This window comes from Tupaia chinensis, unplaced genomic scaffold (assembly GCF_000334495.1).
Source record: "Tupaia chinensis unplaced genomic scaffold, TupChi_1.0 Scaffold000438_1, whole genome shotgun sequence".
Lineage (NCBI taxonomy): Eukaryota > Metazoa > Chordata > Mammalia > Scandentia > Tupaiidae > Tupaia > Tupaia belangeri.
Genome location: NW_006159943.1, coordinates 1,095,911 through 1,101,853, shown reverse-complemented (window position 1 = coordinate 1,101,853; position 5,943 = coordinate 1,095,911).

Below are 5,943 nucleotides of genomic sequence, written 5' to 3'. Positions count from 1 at the left end.
CTGGACTCCCACGTAGTCGACCGCGGTTCGTGTCCCGGACCCGGTGGCTTAAAACTCACGCCAGGCGCATGTGCGTGCGTGCCCAAGATCCCAAGAGGAGAATGGAGGAGAAGGGATTGCGGCGTGACCATCCCCCCTGGGGGGTGATTTCTCGCTTTCTGTCTCTAATGTCTCTCTCTGTCTGTCTGGCGAGCGCACGCGCCCTACAGTGAAAATCTCTCCAAAAAAAAAGAAAAAAGAAAGTGAGAAAGCAAGCCACCAGATTCAGGACTCAAACCATGATTGGCTATGTGGGACTGTCCAGCACCTTAACCACCATGCCACCTACTGGTCCCCAACTTTTTTTTTTTTTTAAAATAATTAGATCTTTATTTTAAAATCTGATCCGCTAGGGACCAGCAGATAGCATAATGGTTATATATCTGGACTTCCATGTAGTCAACTGTGGTTCAAATCCTGGGCCTGGTGCCTTCAAATTCATGCTGGAGCAGGTGGAACCAACAGATGGCATGGTGGTTAAGGTGCTGGACACTCCTACATGGCTGACCATGGTTCAAATCCCGGACCTGGTAGCTTGCTTTCTTGCTTTCTCATTTTCCCTCTCTCTCTCTCTCTCTGTGTGTGTGTCTCTCTCTGGTCAGAATTTTTAAATTAGTGAATTAAAAAAAAAAAAAAAAAACACCTCACATTGGGCACGTGTGTGTGCATTCCCAGAATCCCAAGAAGAGAGTGGAGAAGGGACTGTGGTGTGGTCATGCCCTGCGGGGTGATTTCTCACTTTCTGTCTCTCTGTCTCTCCAGTGAGTGTGCCCTGTAACAAAAATCGCTCTAGAAAACATCTGATCTGCTAAATTAGCATTAGCCACCACACCTCCCAAAGGCCCCATTGCTGTCTTTTTAGAGGCCTGCTTAGCCTTTTTTGCTTTCTTGGCAGCCCCGATAGCTTGCCGTCACTGAACCTTTCTAACTTCAGGTTTTTGGTTCCTCTTGGCCACGATATCAGCAAGAGACACACCAGGGCTAGCCCTCTGGAATTGGACTGCTCCCTGGGTCCTTTTGAATGTCTTCTGACTGTCTCTATTTGCATTTTCTTCTGTAGAGAACAGTCTAGTTTATCTGCCAAGGATTTCTTTGGAAAGGAATGCTGACTTGCATTTTGCATTAAAAAACTGAAGGGGCCAGTAGGTGGCATGGTGGTTAAGAGTGCTGACTCTCACATGGCTGACCACAATTTGAGTCCCGGACCGGACAGCTTGCTTTTTCACTCCCCCCACTCCCACTCTGTCCTTCTCTGGTCAAGTTAAAAAAATAAAGAACAAACCAATAAATAAATAAATAAGTTAAATTTTTAAATTTTTTTAAAAAAAAATAAAAGAAATTGGAAAACTTTCCTGTTGGTCCTGGTATAGTGCCTCCCTTGTCTGGGGTAGATCTTGTACCCACTGAAACTGCACAGCTCCACCTTCATGGCAGCAGCTCCTGGGGAAGAAGAAAAATGGCAAACTAAAGCAAAATTTGACTACACATCCCTAGCCCTCCAAGAACAAAAAGAACAATGGATGACTTTTTTTTTTTTTTTGAGAGAGGTTTTTTGCTATAGGGCGCATGCACTCACCAGAAAGACAGAGAGAGAAAATGAAAAATCACCCCCAGGGAGGATGGCCACGCCACAATCCCTTCTCCTCCATTCTCCTCCCGGGATCTTGGGCACGCACGCACACGCGCCTGGCATGAGTTTAAGCCACTGGGTCCGGGACTCGAACTGCAGTTAACTACATGGGAGTCCAGCGACATAGCCATTACACCAACTGCTGGTCTCACAAAAAAATTTTTTAAAGAATTATTTTATTGAACTTTATTTTATTTATTTATTTTAATTTGACCAGAGAGGGACAGAGAGAGTGAAAGAGAGAGAAAGTGAGAAAGGAAGCCACCAGGTCCAGGACTCAAACTGCAGTTGGGAATTCAGTACCTGCCGGTCCTGTCCTATAGCGAATTAAAAATTAATACTAATATTAAGTTTAAAATGTAAGAAATTAATAATGACTATAAGAGATTGAAGCACATTAAATATATAAAATGTTGTGAGTTCAGTGACACTAAAAAATAAAACCCGGGGCCAGCAGGTGGCATAGCAGTTAGGATGCTAGACTCCCCTATGGTCGACCATGGTTCGAGTTCTGGACCCAGCAGCTTGCTTTCTCACTTTCTCTTTCTCTCTCTTCTATCAAATTAAAAATAATAATAACAATAAATTTTAAAATAAAATAATTCTTGGTAACCAGCAGTTAGTGTAATGGCTATGTCGCTGGACTCCCACGTAGTCAACCGCGGTTTGTGTCCCAGACCCAGTGGTTTAAAACTCACGCCGGGCATGTGTGCGTACGTGCCCAAGATCCTGAGAGGAGAATGGAGGAGAAGGGATTGCGGCATGACCATCCCCCTGGGGGGTGATTTCTCGCTTTCTGTCTCTATGTCTCTCTGTCTGGCGAGCGCACACGCCCTATAGTGAAAACCTCTCCAAAAAAAAAAAAATTAAATTAAAAAAAAATTCTTAAATAAATAAAAGTATTTTAAACAATCTTTTAAATAAAATAAATAAAATCAGTAGTAGCAGGGCCAGCAGGTGGCACGGTGGTTAAGGTGCTGGACTTCCACATAGCCAACCATGGTTTGAGTCCCAGAACTGGTGGCTTGCTTTCTCACTTCCTCTCTCTCTCACCCTCTGTCTCTCTCTGGTCAAATTAAAATAAATGAATGAATAAAATAAAATAATTCTTTCCAAAAAATGAGTAGTAGCTTTTGGCCATTGACAGGGCACCAATTCATGACTTGGACGATGAATAGGGTACAGATCTAGTCGGTGCCCTCGCCCCTACCTCCTTAGCATTCAGCCCAACCAGCCAAAGGCTGCTGGCCGCCTGAGAGTATTTTCTGGCTGTGAAGATATGCCTGGCCCAAGTGCATGGCAAGTCAGAGGTGCCAGAGAGTCGGTGCCCCTGGAAACAGCCCTCACCCAGTGACAGATGGGGAGCTGTAAATTAAATCCCAGTGGGAAAATCCGGGGGCAAGCGCTACCCTGTCTCCTGGAGAAGCCCAGCAGGTTTGGGCCCCTTGCTCCCAGCCACAGCTGGTTCAGTGAGGCACCCTTTAATGGCTCCCTTTTCTTCCCATCGCTTGCCCATCAAGATCTGAGAACTGGGTCCGCAGGTGGTGTGGTGGTTAAGGAGGCTGGATCCCACATGACCAACTGTGCAGTTTGAGTCCTAGAGCCGGCAGCTTGATAAAACACACCAGGTATGGGACCAGCAATTGATGTAATGGCTATGTCATTGGACTCCCATGTAACCGACCACGATTCGAGTCCCGGACCCGGTGACTTAAACTCACGCCGGGCGTGTGTGCATGTGTGCATGTGCCCAAGATCCCAAGAGGAGAATGGAGGAGAAGGAATTGCAGCATGGCCATCCCCCCTGGGGTGTGATTTCTTGCTTTCTGTCTCTCTGTCTCTCTCTCTGTCTCTCTGGAGAGTGCACATGCCCTATAGCGAAAACCTCTCAAAAAAAATTTTTTTTAAAAACGCACACGAGGTATGAGTACATGTGTGCCCATAATCCTGAGAGGAGAATGGAAGAGAGGGGATTGCAGAGTGGCTGTTCCCCTGGGAGGTGGGACGGCCACTTTCCCTCTCTCTGTCTCTGTCTCTCTCTGGTGAAGGCATGTGGCATATAACAAGAAAGAAAGAAAGAAAGAAAGAAAGAAAGAAAGAAAGAAAGAAAGAAAGAAAGAAAGAAAGAAAGAAAAAAAGAAAAAGAAAGAAAGAAAGAAAGAAAGAAAGAAAGAAAGAAAGAAAGAAAGAAAGAAAGAAAGAAAGAAAGGGAAAGGAAGAAAATACAGTAAACCTGGCTGACTGCACAGGTATTTTTTTTTTGGGGGGGGTTATTTATTTATTTATCTATTTATTTGTTGTGATTTTCAAGCCACAGGGTCTGGGACTTGAATCACATCAGCCATATGGGGCGCTAGCACCTTATCCACCACGCCACCTGGGCCCTGATTGTAGTTTGAATCCCAGGCCCAGTGGCTTGAAAAACATGCCAGGCGTGTGTGTTTGTGTGCGTACGTGCATGCCCGAAATCCCAAGGGGAGACTGGAGGAGAAAGGATTGCAGTGTGGCCATCTCCTTGTGGAGGTGGGGTGATTTCTCACTTTCCTTCTCTGTCTGTCTCTGGTGAACACATGTTCCCAATAGGAAAAACAAAAACAAAACAAAAGGAATCTGAGAATTTTCAGTCCCAGCCACAGTGGTGCACAGGGTTTGGACACAGGGTCGACACACATGCCAGGCACACCCTTGATCCTGGCTGGCTGAGAGGCTGGGAGGGGCTCATGGCATGGTGCAAACCTATCAAGGGTACCTGAATCCCTCTCTCTCAAAAACAGAAAAGAACCTGGGGATTTTCAGACCCACCAAGTCACGTGGACACATGGGCACAGCAGCAATCTAAAATGGCATGTCCATAAACACGTTTGGGGTGTGAGAGCTTGCAGAGGACACGGGGTCGCCGCGAGCAGGGCCTCTGCTGCAGCCGTGCCTCTCTCAGGTTGCCTTGCAGCCTTGCAGGGATCTTTCGGCTTTAAGGAGGAGGCTTTAAGCGGCCCCTGGCGGTCTGCTCTGCACAGAGAGGTGGAGCGAGTGAGCAGTGGCCATGGCCGGGTTGGTCGGCCAGGGCTGGGAAAGAACAGGACTGGAAGGCTGCGATCAGGAGGGCTGGGGAAGAGGTACACAGGGGGCCTGATGACGGTGGGCACCAAATCTACACATCTTTGTAGACTGTCTTATGTCAGTGCCATTAAAGAACTTCCACTGGGCGCCAGCGGGCGACGGGGCGGCTGAGACACTGGGCTCGCGTGAGTCCCGGACCTGACAGTTTGCCCTCCCCAGCCCTCCACACTCCATCTCTCTCTGGTGAGTGCATGTGCCTTATAACAAATTTAAAATAAAATTAAAAATAGGGACCAGCAGATGGCGTAATGGTTACGTTGCGGGACTCCCACGTAGTCCACTGCAGTTTGAGTTTTCCACGCCCCGCGCCCAAGGCGTGCTTGTGTGCCCAAGATCCCAACAGGAGAATGGAGAAGAGATTGCGGCGGAGCCATCCCCCCTGGGGGGATGATTTCTTGCTTTCCATCTCTCTGTCTTTCTCTGTCTGGCAAGCGTACACACTCTATAGCAAAAATCTCTCTCTCAAAATAATAATAGAGACCAGCAGTTAGCATAATGGTTGTGTCACTGGACTCCCATGTAGTCAACCGTGGTTCAAGTCCTGGACCCAGTGGCTTAAGCTCACGCCAGGCGCATGTGCGTGCGTGCCCAAGATCCCGAGAGGAGAATGGAGGAGAAGGGATTGCAACGTGGCCATCCCCCTGGGGGGTGATTTCTTGCTTTCTGTCTCTCTGTCTCTCTCTGCCTTTCTGGCGAGTGCACACGCCCTATGGCAAAAACCTCTCCAAAATAATAATAATAATAAGACTCAAACCATGGTTGGTCGTGTGGGAATGTCCAGCACCTTAACCACCATGCCACCTGCTGGTCCCCACAATAAATAATATTTTTTTTAATTATTATGTACTTTTATTTATTCATTCATTTATTTTAATTTGACCAGAGAGAGAGACACACACACACACACACAGAGGGAAAGTGAGAAAGCAAGCCACCATATCCAGGACCCAAACCCGGCGTTGGCCATGCGGGAGTCCAGCGCCTTAACCACCACGCCACCTGCTGGCCCCAATAAATAATATTTTTGAGAGATTTTTACTATAGGGCATGTGCACTCACTGGAGAGACAGAGAGACAGAAAGCAAGAAATCACCCCCCGGGAGATGGCCACACTTCACTCCCTTCTCTTATACTCTCTTCTCAGGATCTTGGGCACA